The sequence below is a fragment of the Triturus cristatus genome, chromosome 3_2, assembly GCF_964204655.1.
Source record: "Triturus cristatus chromosome 3_2, aTriCri1.1, whole genome shotgun sequence".
NCBI lineage: Eukaryota > Metazoa > Chordata > Amphibia > Caudata > Salamandridae > Triturus > Triturus cristatus.
Window position 1 is genome coordinate 1,214,367,008 of NC_140584.1, and position 18,844 is coordinate 1,214,385,851.

Genomic DNA, 18,844 nt, shown 5'->3' on the forward strand with positions numbered 1-18,844 from the left:
CATTAAAGGCCGCCTGATGACATACAGCAATGCTTCTAAGCATGGCAAAGATTATTTTCAAATAACATCACTCAATTCACCAATAGAATCTAACATACTCGATTTTAAACAACGTACGTGGAAGAAATTCAATGTTTCTTTATTTTTTTTAAAAATGTATATTTTTATACGATGTTTGTGATGTGATTTACAAGCCACATCTCGTGAGGACTCGGCTCGACCTTTTGGCGCTTAGGGTCGAGCCAGACTCGTAGCCCGCTTCTCTGTAGTACATTCCAGGCTTAAATGCGCAAAGTCGCTAATATTAGTGCAGACAGAGTCACTTATGTGCCGGTCTCAACTCTTAAAGGCGGGGGTTGGGGGGCAAGGACGGTCAGTTGCAGGACTAGACTATTTTAGCAAGACCTCCGAGCTCTTCCGTCTCTGCCAGCCCATATTCACTCCGCATTACTGTATTTGCTGAAGCAAGGCGCCTCTTCGTGTGTTTGCGCTGACACGTTGGCCGGTTCTGCTTACTCAGAAGTCAGGAGTTTGTTTTTCGTAGAGTCAAGGTATGGGTTTTGTATTTTTTGACTAAGCACAAACATTGGCTGGTTCTACACAGTCACAAGTCAGATTTCGTTTTTCGCTGAGTTACGCTACAGCGCGAGTCTGCACAAACATCGGCCGGTTTGGCTCTGATTTTCGCTGAGTCACGAAACCTTCTGATTTCCCAGTGAGTAATGCTTCCCGTAACTACCCACCACCCCCCAACTGGATTCTTGCCGAGTCATGGTGGGCTAAATTGGAGAGGTGAATTTACCTGCACTATGCATACCAACCTTTTAGAACAGGAAAGTGGAAGTTTAAAAAAAACATAATCGGAGAATGTACCCAAGTGACAGATCACACCATCGATTTTGAGATGGGGGCCTGCCTGTTGCTTTGGTTCCCCCACACCCGCCGCACGAAGGTTACTAGCAAGTTCTGTGACTTAGGGTTGATCATGGCCAAGAGGGAGCTAACCATGCATTGGAAGTCAAGGGTGGGGCCTAGCTTTATAAGGTGGCGGACGGCGTTCGCGAAATGGGCAGGCGCGGAGGGCACACTTCGCTTGCAATTAGCGCATAGGAGGAACGACGAAAAGGCGTTAGCGACGGCCCGTGCATGGGAGTCACTGGTGGTTGAACTTCAGGGGCTGATGTCAGAAAACATAGGGGAGGGGGACCTACCCGACCGCCATGAGGATGCGATAAGCGGGGAGTAGGAGGGGGGTCACTATGATAGGTGGACACATTCAACGCGGCTGAACCCAGGGGAACGCCCAAGCTGGCAGAGACAGGATTGAATACCCCTACATGTATCATAGTAATAGGGAGGGTCACATCAGAGGGAGGATAGGAAGGCGGGGGCACACTGACAAGGGTTGCGGGAGGGAGTGGGAGGAGGGGGCCCAAGCGGGACGGGTAACTTTTCCAATGCATAACTGGTTGAAATGTTGTATGTACTACTTTTTGGTGAGCTGCTTGGGCACTTGTGGGAAGTGTATTGGTATGTTGGTAAGAAAACAATAAAAAATGTTTAAACAAAAAAAAATCGGAGAATGTACTTCCCCCATGAACTTCTATTGAAGCAGATGCGATTTTAGCAGGGAGATGGCCGAAATAAAGCAATTTGGGGCTCAAACAATCTCGAGTCTCCCGTCTGAATCAGGTCCAGTGGCACCACAATGTACTGGCCCCCTAAAAAAGGTTTCTTATTCTTTCTCACTACATAACTCTCTCTACCTCACTACTCCACTCTATCGCACTACCTCACTATCTCACAACTTCTCTCTCTCAAAACATCACTACCTCACTCTCTAGCTCACAACCTCACAACTTCACTCTCTCTCACTCACTACCTCAATCACTCTCTATCTCACTACCTCACTCTTTCTATCTCACTAACTCACTTTCACTCTCTCTTTCACTACCTCTCTCTCTATCTCACTACATCACAACATCACTCTATGCTTATATATCACTACCTCACAACATCCCTCTCCCTCACCACCTCACTCTTTCACTACCTCACTCTCTATCTACCTCACTCTCTATCTACCTCACTCTCTATCTCACTACCTCACTCTCTATCTACCTCACTCTCTCTCACTACCTCACTCTCTTTTTCAATACCTCACTCTCTCTCTCTATCTCACTACCTCACTCTCTCTGCTAATGCAATAGGTATCACATATGCAAAAAAAAAGCTAATGGCAATAGAAATGACAATGCCATTTATTTAGGGATACAAAAATAATAAAAAAAATAATGAGCAATACCAATAGCTCTACCTATAATATTGCCGAGACCATTGCATTGTAAATGCTTGTTAAATATAAAATTGTTCTGAAATAAAAAAAGGCATCTACATAACACTTCAAGCATACCGAATAGTGACCAATTCCTTCAATACAAGGTGTTGCTGGATTTTCTTTGAAAAAGACGTCTTTGCATCTACCTTCAATAACCACTGTTCAACTACTAACACTTGAACATGAGTGATCACTGGTACTAGCAGCAATTAAAAGGTGTGAACCTTTTATCGCTCACAAATGTATAGATAGATTCAAGAAGAATCAAAATTAAGCAAAACAAACTAATATGAGCAGAGAACGACATTAAAGCACAAAAGGCTCTTTCCTTTCTGAAGTCCGCAATCTTTCAACCTTTTCCATTTTAATGGGATCAAGCGCAACAAATACACTTTCCAGATAGTGACTCGGGACAGAAATGTGTCAAAGGTAATTTCCTGTATCATTGCTTGAAAGAGTGTTCTAACTTTAACCAAACACTGTGTAAGGCACCTCAATGACAAGCTGGGTGATGCTGGATCAGTCTCCTTGTAATTATTACACACTCCCTTGGCATTGCAAGCCAATGCGTGGGGCAGTATTGGAACACGGTTTTATGCAACTCCGTGTTTAAGCTCAGTAGTTTCAGGAGCCGGAAAATAAGATAAGGCTCCAGGGTCATTGTGAGGCTTGACCCAGTGCTTGCACTTTGTGTATTTAAAGGCTTCTCCAAGCCGCCCACAGCCAGATTCATCTAGTGCCATATCCATGTGTATTGTATATATGTGATCTTGTATAGGCTCCCAACATTTTCCTACCCTATGAACAGTGCTCAAGTTGAGGATCTTTAGTAAAATCTTATTATGGTACCACTGTTGGAGTCCTATGCTTTTCTAAACCCGAAGTGTACTTGCCTGTGTAACCAATTCATGTCATGGCGTGTGTATCTAAATTGAACACCTGCCTTTAGACCCTTCATGTGGTGCTACAGGTGTGGAAATGCCCGTCCTTTCACTTTTTTAAGCAAAAATTTGGAGTGATATTTGGCACTGTACCCATACGCGCGGTCTGATTCCCGGCGCACATAGCCTGGGCTGCAGTGCACAGAGACCTTACACTGCCGCACACAGAGGAAAAAAATTAGAGGGAACATTGGTCATGACTGATGTAATATGTAAGTACTGCATTGCAGGGGCGGGGGTTATAATTAGCCCTGCTAACTATAACTTGAAGCTTTCTGTGGTTTTGTGAGTTTGAAACGTTAATGTTCTCCCTGACACATTCATGTAACTATAATGTCACTTTAACCTTTGTTTTTTCAGTAAATTTCTAGTTTTTTTTAACGTAGGGTAATGTTGTTTTGCCTTGCATAAAGACAGCCCTTCGCCGCACTGGGGTTTGGGAGTGATGCGGAAAAGTCGAAAAACTATTTGACTTCTTGGAGTCCTTCTTGTGAGACTTACCTGAAGATGTCCAGTATCACAACAAGGATCAGCGTGAGTGAATCCGGGATTGATCCAGAAACCTCCCTCATGGGACCTGGAATGGCAACAGCGTTATGGTCTGCTCGCGGATGGCCTTGGGGTTCATGGTATTGCACTTCGCAGAGTCGTGGTCCCAGTCCAGGCACCACAGACACACCGAGTGGGGATCTATCACAGACATCAGTCTGACAGGCACCACAAGCCTTGAACACAATAGGTGCCTTCGGCGACATTTCGGAAAAATAGAGAAAAAAGCCACACCAGTTGACTTTGACAAAGTATCGTCCGGATCCGTGTTGATGCTACACAAAGGAGTGATCTGAGGTCCTTGCACTTAAGTGGCATCTTTATAGGGACCACGCACGTCACTTCTGGTGCCGACGATGCAGATAACGCCATATGGAGCCGAACTACGCCACCTCCCAGGGCACAAGGGTATTGCTAAATAATGTACGGATCCAGCCTGACACCTGGGCTATATTCTAAGGTAAGGAATCTGTGGCCAGAAAGCCTCAACCAGATAAGGCATTACCGTAGGTAAGAAACTTGATCATCAGGACTCCTGCTAAACCTTAAAATGCCCATCTATCCAAATCAGTGTAAATTCTGGATTCTCCAAGATTGAAGTATAAGCAGAAGGAAAATTCGTCAAGCCTCTTTTAACCCTTTCACTGCTAGGGCTTTTCCCCATTCTGCTAAGCCTTTTTTTGGCTATTGGGGGTAAAAGTAATACATTTATTGTTTGATTACTTAAAATCATTACAAAAACAACACAAAACAAACCCCCCCCCCTAAATAAATACCACATTGAACTAAAACCTTAATATCCAGAGTAAAATCCACATCACTTGGGGTAGTTCGCGCTTAGGCCCTGTAAGTTTTTGACCACTTAAGGTATCCACGCCAAATTTGCGCTCTTTTCTTCCAGCACCATAGGGATTTTAACCTCTTCAATGCCCATGACGAGCTGGTCTCGTCATGGGCCGCGGTTGCGCTGTGCCCATGACGAGACCAGCTCGTCATAAACCCCGCCCGCTAATGAAACGGCCGGCACAGGGCGGGGAAAGGGGCGGGCACTGAAGGGGTTAAATGTATCCACTGTTTGTTGATTTTCCTGGAGGCGACCCAGAATTGGCCAAAATAATGTTGGAATTTTGGGGAAAAATGGGGAAAAGGCAATTCAGAAGAAAGCGTCTGTTTTTTCCCCTGCAAATGGTATCAAAAAAGGGTTGGTGGTGCTGAAATCCTCATCTTCCCAGGTTTCAGGGACAAGCAGACATTTGTCTGAAAATCAACATTTTTTTACACAGTTTTGCCATTTTACTGGAACATAGCTTATTTTTGATACTTTTTGTGCTTTCAACCTCGTTCCAGTTAGTGGTAGAAATGGGTGCGAAAGCAATAATGGATCCCGGAAAGCTATACATTTCTGAAAACTAGATAAAATTCGGAATTCAGCAAGGGGTCATTTGTGTAGATCCTTCAAGGTTTTTTATAGACACCCATTGGTGACAACATTTTCACCTGTAACTTCTTCTAAGTATGACAGATGTTTGAAAGCAATATACCGTTACATCCACTGGACCCTTCTGGTTGTGGGGATATATAGGACTTGTAGGTCCACCAAGAACCCGAGGATCCCGGAGCCAATAACTGAGCAGCGTCTTGCAGTGGTTTTTCATTGTGTACCGGGTATATAGCAATTCATTTGGTAAAATATAAAGAGTGAAAAATAAGTATCAAAGACACCTATGTATTTCCAAAATGGGAACAAAATGTAGAGTTTAGAAACAGTAGCTATTTGCACATCTCCGAAATTGTGGGTACGTATGTGAATTGTAGAACATTTTTCAAAGTGACTTATTTTTTACACATTGTCTTACATTAGGAAGCAGAAATGCATCGAAAGTCAATAAGTAATAACAGTTGCTCTATAATTCTGAGTTCCTGTCAGGACTAGGGTGGTAAGCGGTCTAGGGCCCGCCCCACTTAATCCACACATCCCTGTAGTGCGCCAGAGTCGTGTGCCTATGCAACCTTGTGCTAAATTGCGTTGTGGCAAAGCGCATGAAGCTGCCTCCTTAGCGCAGTGGTGGGCTTGGGGCTCTCATTGTTTTTAAAGTCCCTGATTTGTGGCCTCTCATGGCTCTTCTATTGTCTTGCAGGGAGTTTTTCCTCTATGGGACTACATGTCCCATCATGCCTGGGGTAATGCATGTTGAGCTTGGCAATGTCTTTAAAAGGTGCCACGCCCTTTCCTCCGTGCTCACTATTCATTGGAGGTTCGCACAGAAGGAGCTCTTGCTTCCTGGTCCTGCTCCGGGTTCCTGTGTGAGCCTTGCCGGACCTGTGTGAGTGCCCTCGCAGTTCTCTTTGTCATTCCGGTGTTTTGGTGTCGGGCCCCCACCTCTCTAGGTTCCTGGCTTCGCTACAATGATTTCACCACCGCGCCCCCCCTCCCCCCCCCCCGCTGGAAAACGCAGTCTTGTGTCGGCTCCCGCAGAGTTTCCCCAGCATCGCCGCTTCACAAGCAAATCTTTAAGATTAGGTCGTACTCTGTAGGGTGAGACAGAACTACGAGTAACTAAGGAGTTGAACTAGGAGACAACTTAATTTTCTTGATAAAGTGTGCAAATTTAATATTTATTTTGGTTGCATTCTTTTCATAGTTGCGTATATCAGAAAAGGGTGTCTATTTACAAAAAACGATTTAATCCTGAAAACACAATACTCGTTTATGTTGAAAGCTATTGGTATGCCTAAGAATTCAGCTAATACATAAAAACCACGCGTTTTGGTGATATTTTGAGTGATTTAAACTTGCCTATATGTTTACAGTGATTTTCATAGCAAAAGAAAGCCTTTGATACAGGACAAAAGGAACCTACAAAAGCTCTGTGCTGTATAAGAGCATACTTTAAGGCTCTTTATACGTTTCTGATTTCATGTTATGTGTGTTTTGTTTAACCTTTTCCTTTACAGATCTCCCTCCCAGCTGTACCCATCCTAATTTCCCTCCCCACACCCCTCGCTAGATCACTTCAAAACTCTGTTATAGGGAATCAGAGTTGGAGGTATTGAGAGGTGGGTTCATTGTATCTTCACATCCAGGTCCTGAGAAAGAACGTTCGCTCTGACAGAATAGTGAACCCATGGATTTTATTCCTCTCGGTCTGTATGAGTAGATACAATGACCACCTTAGAGGATCTCATGAAGGTCATAACTCAAAATCAGAGGGATTTAGCGGAAGCTAAAAATGCTACAGCAGCAGTTTCTGATAAATGAATGAATTTGACCTTGCGATTAGACCACAGACTATCCGAAAGAAGGAGTGAAAGGAAAAGACCAGACAAATCAGGTTGACGTCTAGAAAGGTCCAGAGTACAACCTATTGCTTCGGACTCAGCTGTAGAGCCCATGGAAATCAGAACCATTCGATAGCCATTATCCAAAGATGAAAAAGACACTCGTCGTAAGAATGGGCAATGTTTAGATTTTGTTAAGGAATGTCCAATAAAACCTAAAGGAAGAAACCCCATTGCAAAAAACGTTAAACGTTAAAGCTTCTACGGATACATTGACGGAAAACTGAACTGCCCAAGATGTTTGTGTAAGAAAGTGGCTCTGTATATACTGCACCAAAGTAAGGTTCAGTGTGCACAGAGTCCACAGTCCCCAGAGTTTTGGCAGAGGCTAAAGTTAGATATAACCTTACTCTCTAAAGTGGTAGCTTGGTCGGGCAGTAAGGCAGTATCAGAGGACAGTGTAAAGTATTTGTTGTACACACACAGTCAAATTACATAAGCAATTCAGCAAAAAGTGGGGGATTACCATGCAAGAAAGATGGCACTTTCTCCCAGTTTGGAAGGGGATCTCTTGGGTACTCTCGCCTTCCCTTCAATTCTTGTGTCACAAATTACAAAGCTCATTTTCATTTAACTGTACAAATCGTGATTAATACCACAGTTCACCAGTTAAAGGTGTTAGTGGATTCAGGGGCAACTGGTAACTTAGTTGATTTGGAAACAGCTCAAAGGTTACAGATATCATGTGTAAAAAAAGAAACACTAGAAATCGTACAAGCAGTTGATGGAAAAATGCTGTCTGGAGGACCAGTGACTATGCAAACTATCATGATTCAAATGCTGTGTAAAGATGCTAAGGAACAGAAACATTCTAAATTCTTACAGTTTGACGTTATCCAAGCCCCACAATATGGTTTCATTTTAGGGATACATTGGCTCGGTTTACATAATCCTGTGATTGATTGGCAAAAAAGAGAAATTTGTTTTCTTTCCGTGCATTGTCTAACCCATTGTCTTTCTACAACAACGAAAAACATCAACGAAAGTATACATGGACATATCGCCACAGCAGAAGAAAAAGAAACCATATTGCCTGTGCAATATGCACAATTCCATGATGTAGTCAGTGAAACCAAGGCTGCCATTCTTCCACCATATCGGACGTATGACTGTCAAATAGATTTGATACCTGGTTCTTGTGTACCGAATTGTCGAATTCATGCTCTATCTGAAGCCGAAAACCATCACTTATGACAATATCTTGATCAATATTTAGAGAGCGGCTTCATACGTCCATCTTGATCTCCAGCAGCATCTCTACTCTTTTTTAATCCCAAAGGCAAATGCTGAATTAAGACCATGCATCGATTATAGGGCATTGAATAAAATCACAATTAGAATAAATATCCCCTGCCATTGATCCCTGTCCTCTTGGATCACGTGAAAACAGCAGTAATTTACACTAAACTAGACCTCAGAGGAGCGTACCAATTAGTCTGCATTAAAAAAGGAGACCAGGAGAAGACCGCCTTTAAAACACAATATGGTCTCTTTGAATATTTAGTCATGCCCTTTGGGCTTTGCAACGCACCTGCTGCGTTCCAATTCTTTTTAAATTATGTTTTACGTGAATATTTAGATTTTTTTGTCATTGTGTATATTGATGACATTTTGATTTATTCAGAAACTGTAGACATTCATGAAAGTCACATGAAAAATGTTCTGACCACTTTACGAAAAATTAATTTATACTGTAAGTTATCGAAGTGCTACTTTCACGTTACACAAGTGGAATTTCTGGGGGTGATATTGACACCATCGGTAATGAAAATGACCGGCAGAAAGATACAAGCAGTTGCAGACTGGCTAATACCCAAGTCTATCAGCGATGTGCAATGCTTTTTAGGATTTGCAAATTTCTATCGGCGGTTCATCGATTATTTTTCATCCTTGGTAGCCCCTATCATAAGACTGTTATGTAAAAAAGTGAAGTTTGAATGGTCATCAGAAGCCGATACTGCTTTTCAATCTCTTAAAAGGGCTTTCACAGCTGCCCCAATCTTGATGCACCCTGATGTACATGAGCCATTTATTAAAGAAGCGGATGCCTCAGTTGTTGCAATCGGTGCCATTTTGTCACAAAGACATTCAAATACAGGACAGTTACACCCAGTGGCATATATGTCCAGAAAATTAAACTCTGCCGAGCAGAATTACACTATAGCAGAGAAGGAATTGCTTGCCATTCATGATGCCTTTCAAGAATGGCAACATTATCCTTTAGGAGCACGATTTACTGTCACTGTATACACAGATCATAGAAATCTCCAATTCATGAGTTCAGCTAGTGTTTTGACACCACGCCAGCTCCGTTGGATGATGTTCTTTGCAGAGTACGATTTCATTGTAACGTACCGAACTGGACTCGACGATAAAAATCTGATGCACTTTCTAGAAAAGATTCCTCTTTACATAGACTAGAAGGAACACCACAATCCATCCTTACCCCTACTAATGTGTTATGTGTATTATCAGCAGAACAATTTTTAGATCACATCCATGAACACAATCCCCCTTCTTCTTGGTCAAATTGGATCAAAGAAAACAGTAAGCATACAATGACACAAGGGATACTCTTTCATGAAACACAAGTGTTTCTACCCACCAGAAAACTTCAAGAAACTGATTTTTATTTGTTACACTCTAATCCGTTGGCAGGTCATCCAGGAGCCACGACAAATCTAGAGAAAATACAAAAAAACGTTTTGGTGGCCATCAATGACCAAAGACATTATGAGAATGGTGCAGGAGTGTGAAATGTGTGCAATAAGTAAATCTGATCATAGTAAACGAAGGGGGTTGTTGCAAGTTCTTCCTACCCCTTCCACTCCTTGGGAACATGTATCAAAGGATTTCATAAAAGGATTACCTCCAGTACAACAACATTCAGTCAGTAGTCATAGACAGTTTGACAAAATATGCTCATTTTATTGCCTGTAAAAGGTTACCAACCTCCAGTCAATTGGCACAAGTGTTTTTATAGCAAATAGTGCGATTTCATGGATTGCCTGCAGTGATTTTGTCCGATTGTGGGTCTCAATTTTCATCCAAGTTCTGGCAACAATGGTGTCAAACTTTGCATGTCACATCTAATATGTCAACAAGTTATCATCCTCAGACTGATGGTCAGACTGAGAGACTCAACCAAACTTTAAAACAATATTTGCGCTGCTATGCTTCAGAAGCAAAGCAATCCTGGTTGGACTTATTATGGATGGCGGAACTAGCTTATAACACTTCACAGAATTCCTCCACTGGTACATCACCTTTCATTGGATTATATGGTTACGTCCCCAATACTATACCAGTCACACTACCTAAGGCAAGTTCAGATACACCAGCTGGACCGGATACCGTTCTCCATATGCAACAAATACATCAGCAGATTCAAAAGAATCTTACTAAAGCCAAACAGAACTATAAACAACAATACGATAAACAACATAAACTTGGTCCAATCTATCATCCAGGGGACAAGGTGTGGCTATCGACCAAAAAACGTTGCCTTCAAAGTTAAAAACATGTTTCACCCAAAATGTATTGGTCCAGACAAAGTAGTGCGACAAGTTAATCCTGTCACCTATAAGTTGAAACTGCCTAGTTCCTTGCGTATTCACCCAGTGTTTCACACCTCTCTTTTGAAAACTGCCAGTGATACATGTCCAGAACATCCAGCACCGCTTTTGGTTCAAGGTCATTGGGAGTACGAAGTACGAGGCATTTTGGATTCAAAATTCAGAGGCTCAGTTTTGTGGTATTTGATATCCTGGGCCTGAAAATGACTCACGGGAGCCTGCGGAAAATGTTCGCGCTCCACGTTTAGTGAGACGCTTCCACCTCTGTTATCCTCAAAAGCCTCACTTAATCCACGCATCCCTGTAGTGTGCCAGAGTCATGTGCCAATGCCACCTTGTGTTAAATTGCGTTGTGGCAAAGCGTATGAAGCTGCCTCTGGAGCGCAGTGGTGGGCTTGGTGCTCTCATTGTTTTTAAATTGTCTGCCTTTATTATTATTGCCTCTTTGTTTTATCATGTCCCTGATTTGTGGCCTCTCATGGCTCTTCTATTGTCTTGCAGGGAGTTTTTCCTCTATGGGACTACATGTCCCATCATGCCTGGGGCAATGCAGGTTGAGCGTGGTAACGTCGTCAAAAGCTGCCACGCTCTTTCCTCCATGCTCACTATTCATTGGAGGTTCGTGTGGAAGGAGCTCTTGCTTCCTGGTCCTGCTCTGGTTTCCTGTGTGAGCCTTGCCAGAACTCTTTTGAATTCCAGTGTTTGGGTGTCGGGCCCTCCACCTCTCTGGGTTCCTGGTTTCGCTACAACAATTTCACCACCGCGGCCGCCCCTCCTCCCCCTCCCGCTGGAAAATGCATTCTTGTGTCGGCTCCTGCAGAGTTTCTCCAACATTGCCGCTTCACAAGCAAATCTTTCAGATTAGGTTGTACTCTGTAGGGTAAGACAGAACTACGAGTAACTAAGGAGTTGAACTAGGAGACAACTTCATTTTCTTGATAAAGTGCGCAAATTTAATAGTTACTTTGGTCGCATTCTTTTCATAGTTAGCTATATCATAAAAGGGTGTTTATTTATAAAAACGAGTTAAAAGCCTGAAACACAATACTCATTTATATTGAGAGCTATTGGTATGCCTAAGAATTCAGCTTATACATAAAAACCACGCGTTTTGGTGATATTGTGAGTGACTTTAACTTGCATATGTGTTTACGGTGATTTTCTTTGCAAAAGAAAGCCTTTGATACAGGACAAAAGGAACGTACAAAAGCTCTGTGCTGTATAACAGCGTACTTTAAGGCTCTTCATAAGTTTCTGATTTCATGTTATGTGTTTTGTTTAACCTTTTTCTTTACAGATTTCCTTCCCAGCTGTTCCCATCCTAATTTCCCTTCCTCCCGCTTGATCACTCCAATACTTATAGTGACTCAGAGTTGGAGTTGGAGGTATCGAGAGGTGGGTTCATTGCATCTTCACGTCCAGAGCCTGAGGAAGAACGTTTGCTCTGACAGATCCCCTACTCTCCCTATAAAAATGGTACCTCACATGTGTGGGTAGGCTTAGTGCCCTCGACATGAAACTGCCCAAAATGCAACGTGGACACAACACGTTTTTACTGTGAAAACTGATCCTTTTTTGCACAGTGCATAGCTGTGGATTTTGAACCCTAGCTAGGGAAACCTAGCAAACCTATGCATTTTTGGAAACTAAACACCCAGAGGAATCCAGGAATGGGGTGACTTGAGTGGCTCGCACAGGGTTCTGTTACCCAGAATCCCTTGCAAACCTCAAACTTTGTAAAAATAAAATAAAAAAAAGATAACACCACATTTTCCTCACATTTCTGTGGTGGAAAGTTCTAGAATCTGCGAGGATCAACAAACTTCCACCCACCCCACGTTCCCCAAAGTGATAACAATGGTACCTCACTTGTGTGGGTAGGGCTAGTGCCCACGTCAGGAAACAGCTCAAAACGCAACATAGACGCACCAAATTTTTACAGTGAAAACTGACCCTATTGTTTTTAAAGTGCCTAGCTGTGGATTTTGAGCCCTAGCTCTGCCGGCAACTAGGGAAATCTAGCAAACCTATACATTTTTGAAAACTAGACACCAAGAGAAATCCAGGAGGGGGTGACTTTTGTGGCTCTCACCAGGTTCTGTTACCCAGAATCCCTTGCAAACCTCAAACTTTGTAAAAAATAAAATCACATGGAGGTTTGAAGGGGATTCTGGGTAGGAAAACGTTGGGGGGCCCACGCAAGCCATACCTCCATGGACTCCCCGGGTGTCTAGTTTTCAGAATTGTGTGGGTTTGGTAGGTTTCCCTAGATGGACGCCGGAGCCCGGGGCCAAAATCCCAGGTGACCCCCACACCCCCTTGCAAAACCAGGTCGTTTTGTGATAGGTAATTTTGATGTCACCTCAATATGTTTTGGGCCCTTGCCTGCTGCGGGTACTTGGGCCACCCACACGAATGAGGTACCATTTTTATCGGAAGATTTTAGGGAATGCGAGGTGGGTGGATTTTTGTGGATCCACCCAGATTCCAGAACTTTCCATCACAGAAATATGAGGAAAATGTGTATTTTAACTAAGTTTGAGGTTTGCAAGGCATTCTGGGTAACAGAACCTGGTGAGAGGCACACAAGTCACCCCATCCTGTATTTCCCTTGGTGTCTAGCTTTAAAAAAATGTACAGGTTTGCTAGGTTTCCCTAGGTGCCGGTGGTGCTAGGGCCCAAAATCCACTGGTAGCCACATAGTGGGAATGGGGGAATGGGGCGGGGGGCAGTTGCCCTGAAATGCCCCCAAGGGTGCAGAAAGACTGTGGCTATATTTTATTGGTATGCCCATTCTGGGCAAACCCCACCCCACATATAAAAAAATCCAGCGTAATCGCTCGCGCCTAGTGGGCTCTCTGCCAGCCCCTGGGGGTCTGGAAGACTGAGGCATTTTTGGGGGGTTGTGGGGGCATTGGTATGCCCATCTTGGGCCGCCCCCAACCCCTAAATCAAATTTTAAAATGTTGCTGGGTTCTAGTGGGCTTTCTGCCCCCTCCGGGGGGCCTATTAGGGGATACTGCCCCATCTGCCCCCCAAGGAGGCAGAAATACTGGAGTTTTGCTGAGGGATGGTTCAGGAGTTGGCATGCCCATCTTGGTCAGCCCCCACACCTAAATCAATTTTTTTTTTAAATCCCTCGCTTCTAGTGGGCATTCGGCCCGCCTAGGGGTCAGTTTGCTGAGGGGGACATTGGCATGCCCATCTTCGGCAGCCCACACCCCTAAAGTAAAAAAAAAAATCCCTGGCTTCTAGAGGGCTTTCTGCCCCTCTGAGGGCCAGATTGGGGCTACTGCCCCCAGGGGGTCAGAAAGACTAATTTCGCTGGGGAGGGGCATTGTCATATCCATCTTGGGCAGCCCCACCCCTATTGCGATAATTTTAAAAATCCCTGGATCTAGTGGGCTTCGCACAGAGGTCTACCTGCAAGTGTGTGGTCCAGGAAACACCAATGTTTCGGTCTCTGTCGTGGTCCACGCAAGTCAGTAGCACAGATGTGCGGTCTGGTAATATAGATGGAAGTTTGAAAAAGTTTGGAATACTTGCCTCTCCATTAGCATAAGCGTATGTGATCTTATGTGGATTAGTAAACTGCACTATCCCCCCCGCCCCAAGGACATCCTGCCACTGAGCAGGTGTGTGTTTCTAGTCATGCCTAGATTAGGTTTGTTAATTGGCTGGTCTTCCGCTTCATTCGGAATTCAAGAAGAGAGGAGTTGTCTCTGATGTGGAGTGGGCGGTCATTCCACACTTTAGGAGCGATGTAAGGGAATGCCCGTCCTCCTTCCCACGTTCTGTTTATGCGTGGTATATGTTTAAGTAGGAGTCCTGCGAAGCGTAGGTATCTGGGTGGTTGGCGAAAGGAGATGCAACATCAGATAGGTGTAGTGCCTTAAATGTGTGAGTGAGGCACTTGAAATGAGCACGTTTGTTCATCCGGAGCCAGTGAAGCTCCCTGAGGCGTGGTGTGATGTGAATTTTGTGTGGTAGGATGAGGATTATTCTGGCTGCCGAGTTCTGGTTGGTTTGTAGTCCTCTAGTGAATTTTTGGGTGATTTCGGAGTGGTGGGTGTTGCCGTAGTCCAATTGTCTGGTGACTAGGGAGTGAGTGACAGTCTTTGTGGTGTTGCTTGGCAGCCATTTGAAGACATTCCTCAGCATCTTCAGGGTGAGAAAGCAGGATGCAGTGATGGCCTTGACTTTTGTTGTCATGCCTAGTTAGCGGTCAGAGATCAGTCTGAGGTTCCTTTAATGGGTGTGGGTCCGAGTTCGGCTGGTCACCAGTTGTAGTTCCACGGTAAGGTGTTCTTTCTGAACGTCTTATCATTGTTGAGCTTTCGACACTAGGCTTTCATCCAGTTGGCGACTTGGTCATGCAGGCGGTGAACGTGTTTCTTGTGTTGGGGGTTGGTCCGAGAGGGAAAGTATGAGTTGCGAGTCATCGGTGTAGGAGAGGATGTTGATTTGTGTCCTGATGACATTGGCCAGAGGGATCATGTATGTGTTGAAGAGGGTGGCACTGAGCAGGGAACCTTGAGGTATACCGCAGATACTCCTCAGAATACTACCTTAGCTATGAATATTGCTTTCAATCCTTCTTAGATGACGCTGGTGCCAATCTGTTTTATATCAGGGTAATATGCTTGAGCTCAAGCAAAATAGTATTTCGAATAGATGGAGAACTCACGGCAAGATTACTATCTTTATTTTAGCAATGCTACCCGGCCATAAAGAGGGGTAACATGGCCAGCTTTGGAGTCTGCGTTTATTGATATGGTTCTGGTAATCTGAAAGGGCAGTGCTAAGTCAGCCAGAGCTGGTCCCTCTATGACAGTGGTCTTCAAACGTCTTGATGCCGCACCCTCTATTCCAGTGTAGAAAGAAAAAACAATCAGGCCTCTCCTCCCAATGATTGACAATTAGTATGTGAAATTGGCAATGTTTAAACATGCCTAAAAATATTTAAACATTGCAATTAAGTTCCTTTACCCCTTTTACACATACTCCAAGTCAGGATATAAATGACAAAAGATGTGATCGATGGCCCATAACAAAGTGGCTTGCTGCTGCTCCTTTTTTATCACTTAAAACAAAGTATGATGCTTCTTTTGGACGGAAGCCTCCAGGGACCACTTAAGGCCCCCCCCCCCCAGTTTGAATACCCTGTTGAGTCTTTAGTCCCATAGCCTCCAATCAATGCATATTAATTTGGAGGTGAGATACTCCACAAAAGTGAGTGAGTTTCTGTAGCATTGGTGAGAAGGATTTCCCTGGATTCTCTAATGTGGCAGGAAGTGAATTCAGGTCAAGTTGTTTTTATATAGTGTATAGCTAACTGACCGGGCCTCCCAGCGCTCATTGCAACAACCTCTCTGGAATGCCTGTGTGAACCCATATGGCTGAAGCCCATGCTTCTGAAAGCAGGAGTTTTAAGAACTTTTCTGAAGCTGACTGCTGACTTCTAAGGGAGTCTGGGAGGGAGTTCCGGAGCTTGGGCAGAAGATATGCAAAGGAGCAGCCACCACTTATTGCTCTTTTAACCTTGGGCACCGACGGGAGCCCTTGGCTGCTTGATCGAAGAGTCCTCCATGGAACGTAGGAGGTAAGTGGTTCCGGATGATGAGCTGGCCTTTCCCCTGAATGGCCAGATGTGCAATACGAAGAGCCTTACAAATAATTCTCTTTTGAACTGGAAGCCAATGAAGGGCTACTGCAGCTAGTCTGACTGACTAGTTCTTGGGTACTTTGTGAAGGGCTTTGGCTACTGCGTTCTGGACCACTTGGAGTCTTTTTATCATGTATTTTGGACTCCCTAAGTAGAAGGAGTTCCCATAATCTAGATGTTTGTTTATTAGACCCTGCACCACTGTCCTCCTAGTGGATTGTGGTAACATATGTAGTAACTTTCCGAGGGATCTAAGGATGCCAAAACAAGATCCCACAAGTTGTCTGGCCTGTGTTTCCATTGTGAGTTTGGGCCGGCTCAGGTAATTCTCCAAGTTGTTCTGACCACGTCAGTTCCAACCGTCTTGACCTGTTGTTTCTGATGACAAGTACTTCAGTTTTGTCGCCATTGAGTTTCAGACTACTTGCAGACATCCAGTCTGTAACCTCCTTAAGGCATGAGTTGAGTGTAGGTTTGGCTGACATCGGGAGTAAGGGCGACAATGATGTGCGTGTCATCTGCTTATGACACTAAGGCTACACCATGTGACCGTACGATTTCTGCTAGGGGAATTACATACCAATTAAAAAGTGTGAGGCTCAAAGAGGAGCCCTGTGGCACTCCACATTCTAAAGGATGGATGGTTGAAAAGAGTTAGCCTTCGCACACCTGGAAACTCCTGTTTCCCAGGAAAGCTTCCAGCCAATAGCATCCTCAGACACTCCAGAGAGAATGTTGTTAACAAGCAGCGCAGCTTTGAATTCATCAACTCCCAGTTTCACTCCTATTATTTCCCCGTGAAGGCAGATCTTTTGGGCTTCCACATAGAGCTCAAAACATAATGTGGGTAAAGGGCTCTGTTGCTTGGTTCTGCGTCATACCTAGATCTTTTCAGAGTTCATATGTTTATGCTATCCCTAGCTGTGGGTGAGGAGTAACATAGCCATGCCATTTTTAAGAAGCAAGGCAGCTCTCCCGCTCGAAGAGCCCGCTCCAGGAAAGGTTCGTGTTGACCCTAGCGAAAGTCTTCCCAGTGTCTAGAGAGAGGAGCAAGACCATGCTTTTCCTCTTATTGGGGGCATTAATAAGATGTATTATCTTCTTTATATTACTATTTGCTTCGTATGAGTAAATCTTGTTTGGTCTGGACATGTTAATTGCAGAATCTTTTGGCCAATATCTGTGCGAGAATCTTTTAACATCGGAGTTTAATAGCGAATCCAGTCCGTAAGAACCACATGGTTCTGACTTTTTGTCTGACATTAGAAGCAGTGTGATGCAAACCTCTGCCAAAGAGGGTGACATAGTTCCTGTCTCTGCAAAGCTGTTAAAAAGCACCCAGGGAAACTTGACCACGCTGTTTTGTAAAACGAAGGGGGGAGCCATCCTGCTCAGGAGTTGTGTGAAGCTTAAGGGATTTGATTGCTTTGGTTAAGGCTTCCTGAGATAGAGTGAGCACAAGTTCCGCCTGAACTGTACCTGATGTCTTCTCCAGCTGGGATCCATCAAGGTAATCTTTCCTGTTGGGATGGGTAAATACGGTGTCAATGAGTACTATGTGTGTAAGCCTGACCGCCATGATACCAATAAATGCAATGCCGCCATTACCCATAACCTGTGCCCATATGACAATGTCAATGTTCACAAATACAATGTCAAAACATGCCTTAATCGATGCCTGCACAACAGTGACGATACCGGCAGTAGCAATGTCAATGTATGCCTTACTTAATGTACAAACAACAATGTTGTTACCAGTAAAAGCGATGTCAATATATGTCATAATCTAGGAATGCATAACTATGTCAGTATTGGTGAAAACAATACCAGTGTAAGCTATGACAACTCTACACAAGCTATTGAGATTGGCAATAAAAATGACACCAGTGGCTGTCATATTTTTTTTAGGAGTTCCAATGAACTTGTATCATTTTGGCCGGATTCTCCCAAGGTGACCTCCCCATCAACCCTGAGTCAGAGATACGTGGTCAGACAGGCCCTGCGACCCAAACCTATCGAATAACAGGTCACAGGCAGGGTCCCTCTTAACCCATGATAAGCTCAAGCCCAGGGAATACATTGATCGATCCCACAGATAGATCGTTGCACGACAAACAAGTCCGTGGCAACCAGCTCCAATAAAACACGTTTGGCCAAAGGCTCGCATTCCCCCAAAATACCACAAAGCTAGATGCCACATGTAGACAGAAACACTCAGCCAATCAGGATACGACATGCACACCACACCTATCGATCACGTGTTCCTCATGCCGGACATCTGGACATATACACACTGGCCCACACCAGTTCTCCCCAAGGTTGAGAGAAATATGTGTCCTTATCAAGATTCTCAACATTGTTTACAAGTGTAATGCCTTTTAAGAATGCAGAAATCAGTTTATGGCACTTTTACAAGAGGTGTATAAAGCCAGTCAAAACT